This window comes from Symphalangus syndactylus, chromosome 8, assembly GCF_028878055.3.
Source record: "Symphalangus syndactylus isolate Jambi chromosome 8, NHGRI_mSymSyn1-v2.1_pri, whole genome shotgun sequence".
Lineage (NCBI taxonomy): Eukaryota > Metazoa > Chordata > Mammalia > Primates > Hylobatidae > Symphalangus > Symphalangus syndactylus.
Window position 1 is genome coordinate 55,082,239 of NC_072430.2, and position 20,318 is coordinate 55,102,556.

Consider the following 20,318-nt stretch of genomic DNA (forward strand, 5'->3'; position numbering starts at 1 on the left):
GATTCCAAGGTTATTGAAAGAAACGCCTTGAGGCACTCACCCTTTCTTTTACTTCTTAATGGTAATAAATAAAGAGGCCCATTCACCTGCAATTGATGGTTTCTCTCTCTCTCTCTTGCTCCCACTCTCACGGGCTCTGTGTGTGTGTGTGTGTGTGTGTGTGTATGTGTGTATGTGTGTGTGTGTGTGTGTGTTCCATAAATTTTTTCTTTCTTCTATTTTTTGTTTATTTATTTTTTTTGAGACAGGTTCTTGCTCTGTTGCCCAGGCTGGAGTGCAACAGTGTGATCCTGGCTCACTGCAGCCTCAACCTCGGGGGCTCAAATGATTCTCCTACCTCAGCCCCCCGAGTAGCTGGGACCACAGGCATGCACTGCCACACCTGGCTAATGTTTTTTTAATTATTTGTTGAGACAAGATCTCACTATGTTACCTAGGCTGGTCTTGAACTCCTGGGCTCAAGCTGTCCTCTTGCCTCAGCCTCCCAAAGTGTTAGGATTACAGGCATGAGCCACCAAGCCCAGCTTACAAATTTCAATATGAAAGAAAATTATATCGACCAACTTTTAAACTTTAAAGTAGAACACCAATGATAAAAAATACATTTATTTGTTTAAAAAATAAACTAAGAGTCATTTGGACAGTGCCATTTATTACTACCAGATACGCTCCAGGCAGTATCCAAGGCACTTACATAATATAATATTTAAGATTGATTCTTTACTGCTGGAAAGTGCTGATCAGCTCTTTATGTCACTGCCTTGGATGTGTCTGTTCATATGTGTTTAAGTTTCTACTAACACATACATGATAGTCTGTCATTTATATGAGTCAGTTCATTTAAATTGAAATAACTGGGTTGCTCAAATAACTGTACATTTAATCAAGACTTTGTCTTGCTAGATGATATGGTTTGGCTCTGTGTCCTCACCCAAATCTCACCTTGAATTGTAATAATCCCCACATGTCAAGTGCGGGGCCAGGTGGAGGTAACTAAATCATGGGGGCAGTTTCCCCCATATTGTTCTCCTGATAGTAAATAAGTCTTACAAGATCTGATGGCTTTATAAATGGGAGCTCCCCTGCACAAGCTCTCTTGCCTGCCACCATATAAGATGTGTCTTTGCTTCTCCTTTGCCTTCCACCACGATTGTGAGGCCTCCTCATCCATGTGGAACTGTGAATCCCCATTAAACCTCTTTCCTTTAAAAATTACTCAGTCTTGGGTATGTTAGTGTGAGAATGAACTAACACAGTAAATTGGTACTGGGTGGTGGGGCACTGCTGTAAAGATACCTGATAATGTGGAGGCGAATTTGGAACTGGGTAACAGGCAGAGGTTGGAACAGTTTGGAGGGCGCAGAAGACAGGACAATGTGGGAAAGTTTGGAACTTCCTAGAGACTTGTTGAATGGCTTTGAACAAAATGCTGATAGTGATATGGACAATAAGGTCCAGGCTGAGGTGGTCTCAGATGGAAATAAGGAATTTGTTGGGAACTGGAATAAAGGTGACTTTTGCTATGTTTTACAAAGAGACTGACAGCACTTTGCCCCTGCCCTAGAGATCTGTGGAACCTTGAACTTGAGAGAGATGATTTAAGACATCTGGCAGAAGAAATTCTCTAAGCAGCCCGGTGATCAGGATTTGCGTGGGTGCTCTTGAAAGCACTCAGTTTTATGTATTCACGGAGAAGTGGTTTGGAATTGGAACTTATGTTTAAAAGGGAAGCAGAGCATAAAAGTTTAGAAAATTTGCAGCCTAATGATGTGATAGAAAAGAAAAACCCATTTTCTGAGGAACAATTCAACCTGGCTGCATAAGTAAGGAGGAGCAAAATGTTAATCACCAAAACAATGGAGAAAATGCCTCCAGGGCATGTCAGAGGTCTTCACGGCAGCCCCTATCATCACAGGTCTGGAGGCCTAGGAATTAAAAACGGCTTTGTGTGCCGGGCCCAGGGCCTTGCTGCTTTGTGCAGTCTTGGGAGTTGGTGCTCTGCATCCCAGCCATGGCTAAAAAGGGCCAATGTAGAGCACAGGCCATTGCTTCAGAGGGTGCAAGCCCCAAGCCTTGGTGGTTTCCACATGGTGTTGAGCCTGTGGGTGCACAGAAGCCAACAATTGAGGTTTGGTAACCTCTGCCTAGATTTCAGAGGAGATGTGGCAACTCCTGGGTGTCCAGGCAGAAATCTGCTGCAGGGGCAGGGCCCTCATGGAGAACCTCTGCTAGGGCAGTCGAGAAGGGAAATGTGGGGTTGGATCCCCCAAACAGAGTTCCCACTGGGGCACTGCCTAGTGGAGCTGTGAGAAGGCCACTGTCCTCCAGAACCCAGAATAGTAGATCCACCAATAGCTTACACCATGTGCCTGCAAAAGCCACAGACACTCAATGGCAGCCCATGAAAACAGCCGAGAGGGAGGCTGTACCCTGAAGAGCCACAGGGGTGGAGCTGCCCAAGACCATGGGAACCTACCTCTTGCATCAGCATGACCTGGATGTGAGACATGGAGTCAAAGGAGGTCATTTTGGACCCTTAAGATTTGACTGCCCTGCTGGATTTTGGACTTGCATGGGGCCCGTAGCCCCATCATTTTGGCCAATTTCTCCTATTTGGAATGGCTGTATTTACCCAATACCCATATCCCCATTGTATTAGGAAGTACCTAACTTGCTTTTGATTTTACAGGCTTATAAGCAGAAGAGACTTGCCTTGTCTCAGGTGAGACTTTTGACTGTAGACTTTCAAGTTAATGCTGAAATTAGTTAAAACTTTGGGGGACTGTTGGGAAGGCATGATTCATTTTGCAAAGTGAGGACATGAGATTTGGGAAGGGCCAGGGGTAGAATGGCTTGGCCATGTTTCCACCCAAAACTCACCTTGAATTGTAATAATCCCCACATGTCAAGGGTGGGGTCAGGTGGAGGTGATGGAATCGCGGGGGAGGTTTCCCCCATACTGTTCTTATGGTAGTGAATAAATCTCATGCTATCTGATGGTTTTATAAATGAGAGTTCCCCTGCACAAGCTCTCTTGCCTGCTGCCATGTAAGACATGACTTTGCTCCCCATTTGCCTTCTGCCATGATTGTGAAGCCTCCCCAGCCATGTGGAACTGTGAGTCCATTAAACTTCTTTCCTTTATAAATTACCCAGTCTCAGGTATGTCTTTATTAGCAGTGAGAACAGACTAAAACACTGGATATACACAGAAAAAGGTTATTTGCTTTGAAACACCTACATGGCCACTGGTGCCCCACGTGAGTCAGTGTTTTGCAGGGGCCCCAGGATCATCCGTTTGCAAAGCTGATAACAAACACTAGCTCCTGCTAGAAAGAGAGGGACACTATCTCTTTGGTGCATGCCAGTTCACCTAATGAATCCACGTTCATCGAATGCCCAGTTCACCTAATGAATCCAAGTTCATCTAATGCCCAGTTCACCTAAGGAATCATGGAGAATGATGCACACACCCACTGCTGTTCAATGGGTAGAAGAGCTGTCTTTCACCCTGAGATTTATAGTTGTTATGTTTAAATAATGCCTAAATGGAGTCAGTTCTGTTGTGTCTTTTTAATGACTTGCACTATCTAAAAACCATTTCAGGGTCACTCAGCGAAGAAACTGTGCCAGGAGACTGGGAATATCTTCTAAATCCTTAAGCAAACTGTGCTGAAAACAAACTGCTGAAAGAAATATACGCATATGACTTTAAAATGATGCCTCTGGAAAAAAGGGACATACAGCAGCTGCCAGATGTTCATGATCCCACCTCCCCTACTTAACAAAGGCACCTATATTTCACCAGAAATAAAATTTTATTAGTAACATGTCAAATGTTTTAAAATACAATTACCTTTCTTCTTCCTCTCAGTTTAAAAAACAATCCAATAAAAACTCTAAATCATGACCCAAATATTTTTAAATGTGAAAAAGACATATTTTAGATTATGTAACAGATACACATTTTCCCAAATAAATGTTGTAGAACACCATCTGCTTGATATTTGAGTGCATTCCCACAGAAATAAATTTCTGCTTCTCTTCCTTCATTAATGGTTTATGACAAATTTATGACACTATATTTCACAATAGCTATACCAAAATTTTATGACCAAAAGAGCCTGACAAAAATCACTTGGCATGCTCAAATTAGACAATTTATGTGACTCTCTCATTTACACCAATCCTCCACCCCTTACTGAGACCCCAGCGACTGAGGAGAAATAGAAAAATCACTGTAGGGGAAGATCTCACAGAATAAAGCTCAAAAAAGAGTTCAAGACATGAAGTTACAGATCCAGGTGCCATTTTCAGCTCGGGTTTTCCATAATCTTCAGCTTATGCAGCTACCCAAAATTCTGAATTTAATGTAGGATGTTTTTGTAAGGTTGTCTCAGATTTTGCCAAGCAAGAAATTGCTAAATTCTTGTTAACTGTGAACAGAATTTCATCTTTGTTACCAAATGGAGCTCCCTTATGTGAGTATAATCAAGAGGAAAATCAGGAAGAGAAATTTACCACGTGTCATCTCCTGACTGATAAGAATGCTACATGACTCTACCCATGTTCCTTTCCTGCACTTGATATAGAGAAAACTTGTAAGAGGAATAATCTTTGCATTTTACTCTACAGAGTATTATAGTATTTGTGGCAAATTTGGAAAACCAGTGTTGTGGTTTTCTGATTTTACTTTATGCAGTTTATTTCTTAAAAGAAAAAAATTCTTGCAGAACACAGACATGAACACAGAGTCTTTGAGAGTTTAAGAGTATAGGCTTCAGTGTGCATGTTTCTCAAAAGATGTAGAATCTCCCAACTCAAAGTGTGGTCGATGGATTGGCAGCATCCACATCACCTGGGAGATTTGAGAGATGAAGACCTTCATTCCTCATCCCAAACCTACTAAAAGGAATCTGTATTTTCACAAGATCCCTAGTGACTTGTATGCTCAAGAAGAACTAATGTCATGTTTTTAATCCACCCAACCCTAAAGGATAATCCTTGAGAAAGACAAAACTACTTTAGTGGGGAAATTTTGTCCGTAATATTCAACCAGGAATGTAACAACTTTTAGACATGGCCCAATTAATAAAGAAACAAAAAACCTGAAATTTATCTTGTTGCTGCTGTATAGTAATGAAATATGAGAATAAGAACATATAAATTAAAATGCCATATGTTACATAAATATTCATGACCTGATTGAATTAATTATACACAACCTTCCACTGTTTCCAACCTAAGTAGTTTCTTTTGTGAGACATACACAACTGTTAACTATTATACTGAATTCTAGAAACATGAAAATTGCCTTAGTAAACAATTATTTGATGACTAAGTACAATAGCTTCAAAAAGAATTTTGTTCAGCCAGTAATGACCATGTTACTATGATGAATTCTTGTTTGATACACTCCAGAAACTTTCCCAAAGGAGTTCAGCCAGTACTGCAAATTGTTACTTTCCTCTAAGTATCAATGATAGGGAGCAAGGTGTGGGTGAAGAATAGAACTATAACTTCCACTTAACAATGGACTATAAAGACTGGGGTCAGGCTGTGATTTAAAGAGGAAACCAGAGGGAGAGAAGGAAGGTGGGCTCCAGTACCTGGTGTTAAGAAATACCGAAGTGGCCGGGTGCGGTGGCTCACGCTTGTAATCCCAGCACTTTGGGAGGCCGAGGCGGGCGGATCACGAGGTCAGCAGATCGAGACCACGGTGAAACCCCGTCTCTACTAAAAATACAAAAAAAAAAAAAATTAGCCGGGCGTGGTGGCGGGCGCCTGTAGTCCCAGCTACTCGGAGAGGCTGAGGCAGGAGAATGGCGTGAACCCGGGAGGCGGAGCTTGCAGTGAGCCGAGATCGCGCCACTGCACTCCAGCCTGGGCGACAGAGCGAGACTCCGTCTCCAAAAAAAAAAAGAAAGAAATACCGAAGTTCATTCAAGCAATTCACCAGCAGAAGGCAAATTAAAGAAGGCTGACCCTCTGAGCTTGCACACAACATACACAACTTTCAGGCTGTGATTTCTTGATTCTCTTTCTCCTTTAAGGCTCTCCTTAACATTAATATTAATCTGATTTGTTCCATAAAAGAACATGGGAGCTAGAGAGGTAAGGGGAGAAGGAATTTTTCCCTACCTGATTTGTCTCCCCACCACACGCACAAGATACGCCCCAGGGGTGGGCTAAGGTCAGCCATACTTCCCTTAGTCAATAGTGGCTTTTTGCCAACAATAAATACGCCGTAAAGCAAAATGTACCCTCTCCTTTCCTTCTAAGATCTGGGTCAGGAAAACTTTCCTTCACCTTGCGCATCTTCTCACCTGCAAACACTTTCTGAAAGACATGTTTGATAGCCATCCCAGTTTGGAAAAGAGAAATGCAGGTACTGCATTTGAATTTGGTAAAACAAAACCAAATAATCTGAGTTCTGGGACTGTGCATTATTCACTTATGTATCCCCAGCCCTAGCACAGTGCCCAGCTCATAGTAGCTGCTCAATAAATGGTGGTAAATTGCACTTATTTTCAAGTCTTCTAGCACTGAGTTTGTTAAATCTTGGGTGTTACATTGAAACCAGATAATGCATTTGAGCTTATTCATTTTCCATTTATACACAGGCTTATCCTTTAGCCTTTCCCTCACCTTAATTATTTTCTATTTTTCCTTTGCTTGTCCACCCAAAGAGCTCAGTTTCCGGGAAATTTTACAGTAGTAACACTTTGCAAATAGTAGATATACCGAAAAGAATCTAGTCTTATGCATCACAGGTGAATGAAAGAAAGGCTCAATGCATTGCAGAGATCAGGTGTTTTGTGTACAGCAGACACAGGAAAGCAAAATTGACTATAGCAAGCAAGAACACCCCCCCACACACACAACAAAGCAACTTTTGCTTTCACTTACTAATCCTACTCTTTATTTCTCTGGCCCTGCCCTCTTTTTCCTCTCTTCTTCATTTTTCCTCTTCTACTTTTTTATGTTCTTCTTTACTTGGCCTTTAGGCTAGGCGGACACCCACATGAAAGATCAACATTACCAAAGGTTCTCTATTTTCTATCTCACCTTCCTTATCATAAGGACGGCTCTTGTCACCAGAGAAAGGATGTCCAGGTTTAAAAAAAAAAGTTGTAACTGGTCTTCCACCTTTTGCATCTCCTGTAATAAAGCACGCTGGGTAGTCAGCAAAGCAAGCCTGTATTTGGGTCTCCCTACGTATCAGTTTGCCATGCTAAAACCCCGGTAGCCTATTAGTTCACTCAGACAAGTTTACACAGTTTACATACAAATTTTCTAAATCAAGATAACATTAGTCAACCCCTTATCTATGAGTTGTTTATTGGGAAAAATAATTAAATGCCCTACAAGATATTTTTTAATTACCTGTTTCAAGGCAGACACTTTTTTAAAAAAGCATATTAACAAATATCACTGGGGAGGGATAGCATTAGGAGAAATACCTAATGTAGATGACAGGTTGATGGGTGCAGCAAACCACCATGGCACGTGTATACCTACGTAACAAACCTGCACATTCTGCACATGTATGCTAGAACTTAAAAAAAAACCACTGGTTTTTAAGACAGTTCCTTCTCGATGTATGAATGTATAGATGAGAAAACTCAGTTAATGATGTCATCAAATAAAACAGGCTTTTATATCTGTCACTGGTTCATTGCTCAAGAGTTCTTTCTTCAAGATTTATTAAACACAATAAATATTACAATGTCACACTTTTTTGATATTTTTTTCTCTTCCTCTCTTCTCTATGCCAAAGTATATATATTTCAATCCTCAATCAATTTCGATATGTGGCATTTTTGTAAGTCATATCTATTAGCATTGGTGTCTTTTACTTATAGACACGGTCCTAAACCAAGTGAAATGTTCATTTCAGGAAATATTTTAAAGTATTAGAAAGCTAATTCTACCTTCAAAATTGTATGATGGTGTAACTATCCCATCAAATTTGGAGTTTTTCAAATAAGATGTTATTTTTTAAAAGAAGTGTTCTGATAAAGTATTTTATAAGCAGTGAAATAAAATTTTTGAAACTTTGGTACCAAATCTTGCCCTCAAATTAATTTTTAAACATTTAAATCTGTATTTCAAAGCTAGCTTGTCATTTATACTAAGTTGCCTTTAAAAATTAACCTAAATTATAATTTTTTACTTTCTTCTAAAGCATTTCTTCGTAATTTTGATTGAGTAATTAAACGTAAGCCTCATAGTCTTATCAATAATACATCTATGTGGTCTTCAACAATGCAGGCTAATTAGGGAACCAATACTCTTTATACCAACGGAATTCATGTTAATCACCCCAGTAATTAGTTAGAGGGACCAAGTATTGAATCAAAACTAAAACCAAATTTCTCTTGAATAGAAGAAAGTCTTCTTGGTTACAAGTTGGCATCCAACTAGGGAAGATACTTTGTTGACAAGTCACCATACATAGATTGTTTTCCAAGGCATATGATTCCTAAAGGTCTGTAGTATCTTCATTTAAAGCAGTGCCCTTGATTACCATTATTATGTACAAAGTGTTCTGAAAGCACATTAGTAAGCAAATCATTCCAAACCCCTTTAACAATGTTCTTCTATGTCCTAGGCAATCCTTACTTTAGATTCTTATCTTCATTATCATAGTCTTCCTAACACTCATCTTTGAGTCTTTGGTATTTTCTTAAATACACCTTTGGCACCTAGTTTTTCCAATCTGTTTTATCAGTTAATGACAATTCTTTAAATGATATGCTCCATAGGACAAAACTTCAGACACTGAAATCAGACATCTCACTCAAACCTGAAAGAACAGTATGAACCACTTCAAACAATTTCATGAATCTATCCAACTTGTTAAATAATTATCTGTAAAACTGCAAAACATAGGGACTTATCTAAACTTCACTATCAAAGGCATTCTGAAACAATTTGTCAAATAGTGAATGATCAACTATTATACAAATATCAGTGCAAAGTTTCATCCAGGCAGCCTTAAATGTACTCTTAGCTAGATGAAGAAATAACATCATGTGGAATTTGTTGTTCTCATTAATTTTTGCAGATAAGGTTTCTAAAAAGTATCAACTCATTAAAAACAAATTTTAACCTGCCTACTCTTTTCCTGAGCTTCACGCAGCCTATAAAAAAAAATAAATAAAATGTAAACTGCTAACTAAAGGCCCACCACAAATTTTAACCAACCTGTAGAACTTATAGATAAGCCCATCTGCAAGGCTATTTTGTTAAATTTCACTTTTAAAGAGAAAAGTCTAAGCCCTCCCCACAAAATAGCAAAATGGATCAGCTTGGAGTAATCTGGTTGTTACATTCAGCAGTTTAGTGGCAGTGTCTTTGCCCCATCTTGAATTGCTACTAATGGTAAAAGGAGAATGGTGTCAGACAATTATTTGGCACAATGCTTGACAAGTCAAAGCACTTAAAGAACCAGCCCTTCCTCATATCATTTACAGAAAATTAAATGTGTTCCACCCTTCATCCTCAGGGACATGGCATTATCAATTTAATCTGTTACTTTCATTACTTTCCAGTAAGAGTGGCAGAATTTGGAAATCGGGCATAAAAGAAAATTTTTCATCTGTATAATTGTTTAATGTAGGCCCCTTCCTACAAATCTTATGTTTAAAAAAAATCTTTGCTTCTAAAGCGCTAAAAGACCGCTTTATCATATGCGAACATATTTTCTATTCAATTTGATGATTCTAAGGACTGCTGAGTAATAACCATTGCTCTCTCCAATCAGTTCAGCATGCATCTCATCTTTGATATCAAGTGCACTGGTAATGAGTGCCTTATATTAACATCTTCACTATAAACAGTTCAAGCATTTAGAAACAAAGTATCAATGGACTTAACAGTTACTTTAATTCATTTTATAAATAAGCAACTGAGAATTTTGCTCCAAGTGGCTGCTAGTGTAGCCCATTTCATAAATGGCATTATCCGAAGCATAAGGCACAATATGATACGAATGCAGCTCTTCATAATAGAGAGACTGAGAACAGCATTCCTGTACCATAAACTTCAGCCGTTTTCTTGTATCAGAATATGCAGTCTTATAACAGGGAGCTTCTTTAAAGTATTCATAGCTCTCTTTCTCCGTCTCTAGATGTATCTTCCTCAGCAAATTGTTAATTAACACAGACCTTCTTAAGTAGGTTTCTGGGTCTTCAAGAAACCTGAGCTTCTCCAGAGAAAGTTTCAGAATGCAAGTTCTGTCCTCAGGTAATATCAGGTGCTGGAAAGCAAACACGATCATTAAATCTACATTTAGAAAAACAAAAACTACAGCTTTTTACTGTTGAAAATAGTCATAAAAATGAAACAATAATAATAAGTAAACCCTTACTTTTGGAAAATACCCATGGTAATCTTGATGTAAATCTTCTTCTTCTGCATATTTTCTCTTAAAGTAGGCTACTTTCGACGTTGTTAATATGTATGTTAATACTTTTGTTGGATAAGCTAAACAAATAAAATAATTGGGGAAAGGTCAGATTTTATTGTGGCAAATAGTATCTTATAATATAAATTTTATCTATAAAAATAAACTGGTGATCCCAGAAATTGGTATTCTCCCTTCAACGTGGTGAAGCAGTGACAACTGCCCTGGATTGAAAAGCCTGCAGGCAGGAAAATACCACCATTCACACCCAAAACAGACGTTCTAGATAGGATACTCACGTTCATTTCCTTATGCAGCCCCTCAGAAATCAAATACCAATAGACTATTTTATTTCATGCCATTTAATGTCAAAACACACCCAAATTTGAAATGGAATTTAATGGGAGGAGAAAAGAAATTTTTCATCATTCTTTTAGTTAAACTGCCTAATACAGAGAGGACATTTAGCGTTACCAGGTTAATCAAATTGGCATAAAATAGTTGGCAGCCCAACTACACTTTAAAGAAATAATGGTGTATCTATAGACAAAACACTCTATGATATGATTATGGTGTAGCCATCGTCCTAACACATGGTTTAACGGTGTTCTAAGAAAATGAAAGATTTAGGTAACGTTCTGACTTGCAAACTTGACCTTGTCATAATTCTGAAAGTGAAGACCTTTGTTTTCTCCTTTAAAATACGATTGCTACTGAGGTTCTGAATTGTTTAAGGAAGGACGGAGTTCCAAAAGCCAATTTTCAGTAATCCTTTAGTTTAACGATAGTGCTTAAGGGAGTTCCCAGAGTGTACTCTAGGTGGCACTCATATCACAAAAAGGAGGCAGGATCAACTTTAAAAGCTAAAGACAAGCAGCTTCCTAGAGAAAGCACTGAATGAATTTAGAAAACAAATTGAGTCCAGTTCAATTCTCATCCAACCTCAGGGGACCAGGCCAGAAAGAAACTTCATATTTAAACATCATTTATTTTACCCTTAATACACATCCTCAAATATTTCTATGTGTTGAAACCATTTAGTTCACAAAACAATGAATAATGTATGTTAGTTAAATAAATCTACAGCAAGACATTTGATGGTTTTCCACTAAAATCTTAAATTTTTCTAAGCTTATATATTTAAAATGTGTTCAAGAATTTGCTTTTTCTAGTTTGTCCTCCAACTCAGTGGCATCTAAGCTACAAAAGCTTCCCGCAACTTTTTGTAGCTAAATGATTTTCCTCAGTCAGTAAGAAAAGCTACAAAATCATTCCCAAGCATTCCAATTTTTCACTGGCACCACTGTGGATTATTAACCCAAGAGAGCCTTAAGTTATAGTTGTTATGTTTTGTTAAGGGAATGAAGAATTTTAAAACACTGGTGTATCTGATCTTAAATGCGTATGTCATGATAATTCACAACTGAACTGAAGCAAAGACAATAGTTGCTACTATACCTACACAGTCCCTGAATTCAGTAAGCAAACTCAGCTTACATAGAGTTTTCACTGATTTCAAAAGTTTGGGAAAGAAGAACAAAACTGATTGTATAGAGAACAAAGAAAGCATCACTGAAACCAGGTTTCTCAGGGGCTGTTTTTTAGCAAACTGCATTTTCTTTGGTATATTTTTTAAGGATTTAATCAAATAATTTGGTGAAGCTTTGGGTTATCCTGTGTGACAATTACTTGTACTCCTTTTTTTTTAATTATTATACTTTAGGTTATAGGGTACATGTGCACAATGTGCAGGTTTGTTACATATGTATCCATGTGCCATGTTGTTTTGCTGCACCCATTAACTCGTCATTTAGCATTAGGTATATCTCCTAATGCTGTCCCTCCCCCCTCGGACTTGTACCTCTTTTTAAACTGTTTAACTAATTCATGTAATGGTAGTTTTCAAATGTTAGTGAGCATCAGAATTATCTGGAGGGTATGTTAAACCCAATTGCTGGGTCCCACCCCCAGAGTTTCTAATTCAGTAGATCTGGGCTAGGAGCACTGAATTTGCATTTCTAACAAATTTCCAGGTGATGCTGATGCTGCCAGTCTGGGGACTGCATTTTGAGAGCCTCCAGGTTGCAGCATTCAGCAGGTGTAGTAGTAGCACTATGGCAACAAGTTAAGAGCAGAACATTCAGTCAATCAGCTGATTGCCATAGCAACAGAATGCCAGGCAATTGGCTTGATTGATTGTTGTTGTTGTTGCTATTGCTTCCCTACACTGGCTTAGATGCTTTAGCCTCATGAACAAAGCCAGACTGCATTTTAACTAAATAGTGAAGAATGAAGTCACTTTTCTTGGGTTCACATTGAGAAGCATCAATGGCTATTATTAGCATTATAGCTGGGCAGGTCTCTAATTTTTTTAACAAGCTCTAATGAATTACTATAGTGTAGGTGACGGTGAGGAAAGACTAGAAAATGAGATGAGTAACTTCATCATGAGCAAACATGACTTTCTTATATGTATCTTTTTAAAATGTCTGCTCATTTTATCTTCCAATGTAATGCAATATCTACGGCATTTATGACCAATTAAGAATCTTTTAATGAGTGATACAAGGGAAGGCAGGTGGCAGATTAGAGAACCAAATGACAAATAAACTTATAGTTCTGGCTCCCAAGTGCACCTCCAGGAAAGATATTTAACAGATCAAGACCAAAAAAAATCATATCAAATGATTCCAAGGTTCATAAAGACTGTCTGGCTATCATCAACAAATTAGCCTAATATACTGAATGTATCAGATCCTGAAAGTACAGAGAAAATTCTCAGGAGTTCTAGATTTGAGTCTCGGCTCCTCCATGGGCAACACACTTAGCCATTTAGTTTATTCCTCTTAAAAAAATACCCCCATGGGTTGTTAAAATGCTGAAAAGCCTTCACAGCTGGTATCAGTTTGACAATTACCTCTTTGCAAGCTGTTTAGCTATTTAAAATGTTTTCAGTATCAATTTTGGAGGATGGTTCTAGCCACTTTCAGGTTAAAATATATAGCAAACATAAGTTCCTACGTCTGTTTGCTTGGCTGGATTAGAACTCAAAACATTCAGAGCTGATAACTATGTATCCATCACCTGATTCAGCCTCCTCAGTGTCCAGATGAGAAAACTACAGCCCAGATGAGTTCAATAATTTACATTCTGGTATGTGGCTAAGAGTTTGGGTTTTGAAGTCAGATGGAAGTGGTCTGAATTCCAGCTCCGCTGCTTCTTATTTGTGTGACTTGGAGCAAATTACATAAACTCTCTAGAAACCTCATTTGTAAAGTAAGGATAGAAATAACACTGGCTCATAAGATCATTGAAATAATTCATAGAAAGTGACTGGCACTGTGCCTAGCATATAGTAAACACTCAATCAAATTGTAGACCTTATTTGTGCCATTAGTCACAAATCTACCACATAGAAGCAAAGCCCAGCCTGGCCTCCTAGCTCTGACTCAAAGACTCCACTACCCTGCCTCCCAAAGATACTAGATTGTAATCAGACAGTTAAAAAAACTGCAAGAAGATATTGCAAATGATCAAGTTGAAAAAAAGTAGTAGATTCTATAACAACTCCAGATATTTCTGGTGTATTGCCACTGGTCATGCATTTTGGGTGAAGGAGGTGTAAACTATTTTTGAAACATACAGGTAATCATCTGGATAATTAATTAAAGCTGATCTGACTATCCAAACAAGTTTGGTTGTTATGATGCAGTAAACATGTGTAAATCTGTTATGGTTCTCCTGCAACTAAAAGGCCAAACTCAACCCAGCCTATTATTCAAATAAAGATGACGAAATAGACAAGAAAAAAAATGAAATGACTTTATGTCTTCATATTCTGAGTGTTCTGAGCTCTGAGAACAGTATGTAAATTACAAAACTGAATTAGGCTGAGCCTAAATTTATCTCTGAAAGTGAAATGGCTAATGCTGGCTTGAATATTCAAGCTGCTTCTAATGCTATATCCTCTGGGCCCATAAAATATCTACGCCAGGCTCAGTGTATTTGGTAGTATAAAACATCAATAACCAACAAATTAAAAGTTACGGAACACAGTGACGATCCCTGTCATTAGAGTTCTAGCAATACAATTTATATATAATTCTTTAAATAAATGTTTAAAATGTGATTACAAATGATTGCTCAAATGCTCTTCCTGATCGCTCTGCTTCTGCCTCCAGAAGACTAAAATCCTATTATGGCGCAAGTGATTTCATTTGGTACATGGCCTGGGGACAGTACATTAAAGAAACATCATCAGCAAATTAATTTACAAACACTTTGAGATAACAGACCACAGTAAAAAGAACAACTCCTGTCAAAGTAATCCATTCTTTGTCCAAGACTCAAAAGCTGGAGACATGGTGAAGAAGTGATGAATTCAATATATCTGAATTTTAGTTTGGTTTTCATTTTTCCCCCCCGACAACATTTAAATCAAAACATTCCAAAAACAGAGTTGAAACCATCCTATTAGATGTGTGCATCCTACCCACAGACAGAAGGGGTGGAGGCTGATCAACGAGGAGAAAGAAGGCGCGTTCCATCTCAGATCAACAACTGACTTGTGTTATAGATAAATCAGGCACCTCAGCTTCACAAAGTCTTACTGATTTTTCTTGGTAACATGTTAGCCTGGCATGAGCCTTTAAAAGTGCAATTGTCCCTATCTAGCTAAATAATGCTTTGCTGGTGACAAAGCTACTGGAGGTATTTCCTTAAGGGCCATGACTATAGTTGATTAGAAAGAGTTACCCCAACTGTCCCTGCTAACCACATTCTGCAGTCACGCTGCATGGCTTAAAATACTTCAGCGTAACCTTCTAGTTGTGTCCAATGGCACTAGTTCAAATACCAGCTCTACAGTTTATTTGCTTACTGACTTTAGCCAAGATATTTAACCTCAAAGAGCCTAACTTTTCTTTATCTGTTAAACGGGGGGAAAATATCAAACTCATTGAGTTTTACTGGAATTAGAAGAGATGATGTTTAAAAAGATGATGTTTACTCAGTGCCTGTCACATGTGTTCATATTTCCTGCTCAATAAATGTTACATATTATTATTGCAGTGACTTCATTTTGAAATCATAAGTACATATCCTGCTCAGCAGCATTATATTATACCTAGGACAATGGTCCTCTCTTTAGTGCTAAGCATGGGCTGCGTGAAGCATTCATGAGTGTATTCAAGAAGGTAGATGGGTGCAAAGTTCAAGGCTATGATGCTGTGCCTTCTGGAGACCTTTGGCTCTGTTGATGTTTAACAATATTCCATCAGCCATCTTTCTTCTCTCTCATAACCCCCTTGCCTAGCACCTTTCTGGATAATATCCTTTATGGTAGCAGAACTCAGTGCCAGGTTTTATCTCCAAATCAATGGAGCAATCTGTGTCTTCAGATTTATCCACCCCAAGCACAATATTGACTTTACTGGCAATTTAGAATTACCAACAAGTTCCAGCTCCTAGCAGACTTTCTTAGGAACTTCCAGGAATACTGAGAGCCAATGACTTAGAAGAGTTTCTCAAGATACCAGCAGCATTGTCTGGTACTAGATTGCATCCATGTCCCTTGGGATAACCCCAAGCACAGGCATGGAATAGTAAAGCAAACCCTACCAGTTCCACAAGCCTAACCTACTCCAATGGTAATTTGGTAATTGATCTCTGAACCAAACAGAACACCATTAGGTTTCCTTAGATGCTGCACTAAAGTCAATTGCTGCCGTGATCTGGCCCTGCTAATGATAGAGGCGAAGTGCAGGAGGCTTCTTGGGTAAACTTTGTGATTTTCCACCCCCTAGAAGTGCATTCCTGATTTTGAGGAATGATGCTTCCTTTCACCCCATCTTTTACCTTGGAGAGTAGAAATGAATTAGAAAGAAAATTGCTTTTTTGGAACCACATTGCAGTATATGGGTTCCAAGAAATCCATACCTAGATATATGCTGGAGAGATACTACAACTTCCCTCCATACCCAGGACTGGTACTCAAAGAAAAGAGTTTCAATCCCTAACCTATGGATAACAGTAGCCTTTCTAAAAGTACCTGATCTATATCACTCACATTGTCTTCCACTTTGATATCACCACCACCACCACCACTCCACGCTTGAGTATATTAACAAAAACATCTATCCAGGCCAATGTTGCTTCTGCTATCCTAGAAGGGTTGTAAAAAAACATAAGATTGAGCTAATCATTAATTTTACTCACTTTAAAACACATGAGGATTTGCCTGGAGTTGGATGACTCTCTGCCCTCACTCATATGGTACCTGATTGGTGTTTCACCTGGGTTTGCTCTAGTGGTGAAATAATTTTCATTCACAGTGTACCTTTTCGCTAAAGAGCGATAGGTGCTTCCATGGAATAGCACACAGCTATACTATACAGCCATAAAAAAGAATGAAATCATGTCCTTTGCATCAACATAGATGGAGCTGGAAGCCATTATCCTAAGAGGACTAACACATGAACAGAAAACCAAATACTTCATCTTCTCATTTATAAGTGGGAGCTACATTGAGTACACATGAACACGAAGAACAGACACAGGGGCTACTTGAGGGAGGAGGGTGAGGATACAAAAACTACCTCTCAGGTACTATGCTTATTACCAGGGTGGTGAAATAATCTGTAGACCAAACCCAGTGACACACAATTCACCCATATAACAATCCTCCACATGTACCCGTGAACATAAAAGTTTTTCTGAAAGAGCTATAGGTGCTTCATTAAACTGTGGTATGTTCATGCTCAAGCAATCTACTTAAGCTTGTAGTCTTATACCCCACATTAGACAGACAGAAAATGAGCCATGAAGCAGTAAAATGAGCAGCACATGGAGGCAGAATTGAGGTTCTAGGCTTTTGAGTCTTGACTCTCTTTACAATATTCCCAACTTTTCTTCATGTTCCTTACCCATGCTCCCTTTTCCTAAGCACTTTGAAAACAATACGTACTCTGAAACACACACGCAGAATAGACTTCCCAGCCTCAAATTTGTTCCTCCTGTCCTTCTAAGCACCACTGATATTTAGATAACTCTTGTGTTTCTACCAAGAAGCCTTTTCGCTGCACTTTACTTTCTGTCGTTCTTTTGTTTTCTAAATATAAGGCTATATTACAATATTGAGCACAACATTGGTTAGCTCTTAGTGCTTTTCAGTAATATCCTTCTGCCACCCCTTTCCCCCAACTGAGAATTATTGCAGTGAATTGGACGGCTCTGTTAATTAGCCCATTTGTATAAATTTAATTAGGAAAAAAGAAAATATAAAAAATGGTGTCAGATTACAAAGGGTAAACATTAATGTATTAACACTATTTAGATAAACAACTTAAAAAGAAAAAGGAAAAAAGAATCGACAAGGATTGGCCTCTCCCAAAACTCGAAGGTATCCTTCCTTCGTTTTAGTGCTGAATGGTTTTGGTCAATGTACTCCTACCTCTGCTTCAGAGTTAGCAGTTGAGCCTTTTCTAGGTTTCTGAGGCATATTGCTTTGACAAATAGAGCAATCTGAATTGATTATTCCTTGTCTTTAGAGTTACTGTTGGATGCCAGCTGACATGAGTCATCGGTAGAGAGCCCAGGTATGGAGATAAGGGCCTCAACCTCTTGATAAAAGTTTTCAACATCTCTCTGTGCATCAAGGCGTCTTCTAAATTCCATGAAGTTTACATGACATAAAATCGAACATAGAATTTTCACACATACCTAAAAACTTCCAACTAGAGTATATGAGTAAAAAAGACTGAAATTAGAATTTGGTTTAGTTTTAACCTGCTTGATCTCAGCTTTAGCCAAATCTTATACTCCTAAGTGCATGCCTTCTTTATAACCCATTACATATACAAGTGCAGCTGGTGTTCAAATTGATGAGGGTGACTAGATCCTTAAATAAAAATTGGTGGAATTTTTTCCACACTCTAACTTTGGACCCACCAATGTCTCCAGGATTAAATGTGGATATTATAATGATACCATTTGATTTATTTTTATTTATTTAAATAAATAAATAAAGCTAAATACCATAAAATTTTCTAATGAATGACTTTTCAAACAGATCCGTTTGTCCAAGTTGCACAGGATATAGTCTGCATATTACACATTTATGATAGAATCAAAATTAAAATTTAAGAACCTCTTTCACTGGCCTTTTTGATTGTGGCAGTGGTCTCAACGAAAGGGCAGACTGATTCATGTAAATCAAAGGGCACTGAATGAGCTTCAACTTTTATGCACATGACATAAGAGATAGGCTGTGGTATAAATTACTAATCACACAACTAATTCATCTACACGAACCAATAATTGTGGCTGCTTCGCTCAAACTTTCTTCAGATTGATAGCATGAATGGAACTCTGTATATATCTCATGGCAGATGACGGTAAATATTATTGATCTCCTTGGGTTGTTTCTCACCATAAAATACAGTCAGTACGATAAATGAAGGAAGAAGGGTAGATGGTGCTAAGGGCTAACAAAACCAACATTTTTGACAGTTCAAATGCTAATCTTTAATGCTTAAAATTATTAAACTACAGATATTTAAATAAGTGACTATAGAGATCAATAATCTTAAAGTCTCATGGTATTCATAAATCTGTACCACTAGACCAGAATAAATTTTCAAATAGGTTTCTGAATAAAAATTGTCAATTATTTATTTTTATAAAGGGAGGAAAGAAATGGGATGAAATGCAGCATGGTATATTCTTATAAATTTGATTGTAATTTGCTAGGCTGGTTACCTATAGGAAGGACACAGTACATGTGAAAGTTACAAATGCTGGAGGGTTGAACACTCATTTAAGATGTATTCAGTCTTGAAAATTGAGTTTAAAATGTTGAAGCCCCATAAGTTTCTATCATCATGACCTTATGCAAATTAAATTTGAAACATCACAATAATCTCTTTCTGCAGCTTGGAGAGTTCTCCTCACTTCCTTCATTCAGACGTGCACTCGTGTGCTCAGTAGGCTTCCGCTTGGCATGTTCCCAGAGCCAGGCTACCTAATTTGGCCCACCCTATTCACATGGGTCTTAGAGAGCAAAATCTGCCAGCCCACAAATGTCCTTTTTACAGAAAACCTCTATTGACTTCTACCCAGCAACCATCTATATAAACAACCCCTTATATTGATCTTGTAAGTTATGGTAATGTTACATTAGCATTCATTTCTCTGGATACATATTTAAACAGTAATTTCTTTTAAGCTAGCAATTACCTGGTAATGCTGAATCAATCCGAAAAGTGTATTTCTAGAACAGCTTCAGAAAATCTGGTGAGAGTTCCCCTTTGCACAGCGAGCATTTCTCACAGCCTCAGGGTCATGAATGGTTACCTGAGATCTTGAAACAAGGAGACAGACACAAATAACATCGGGCGAGTCAGGACTGCACTGACATGAACTGGTTCTCAAGTCAGGAGAAAGCCTGCAGCAGGAGGATACTATCTAAGATATTTGAGATGGGGTTGGTCTGGACTAGATAGATAGATAAACCTTCAAACACACACAATCACTTCAGTGTTCTCCAGATTTAAGTTTAAACATGAGGAATCTTAACTACCCTAAGAAATTTGGAAATAACTGAATAACTCATCTTACCAGTTATTTACTTGGGAGATTATTTTTGGAAGATTATCAGTAGGCTGATTTTAAAAAAAAAATCAGAGTCATTCTTAAGTTTTAATGCCAGATTTTATATAATTTCAGGAAGTATTCCCTCTAAAGTAACAAACCAGTAGTTAAAACACAAACCCAGTCTTTCTTTGGAATGCACATTCTTTCTCACAAGATTTGAAATCGCCAAATGCTACTTTTTCTTTGAAGACAGCATTTCTTTAAAGGGCCATGTTTAACTGCACCTTTTCTACATGGATGTATGCTTACAGATCTC

General features: G+C 38.2%; 1 long non-coding RNA gene across 1 annotated transcript; it reads right to left on the reverse strand.

Moving 5' to 3' along the window:
- Window positions 1–3,799: 3,799 nt before the first annotated feature.
- Window positions 3,800–9,449, reverse strand: LOC134737446 (uncharacterized). The gene is made up of 2 exons (XR_010122349.1): window positions 7,069–9,449; window positions 3,800–5,736 (listed from the first exon to the last, which is right to left on the reverse strand). It is a non-coding gene; the product is annotated as an uncharacterized lncRNA (long non-coding RNA).
- Between the last annotated feature and the right edge of the window lie 10,869 nt (window positions 9,450–20,318).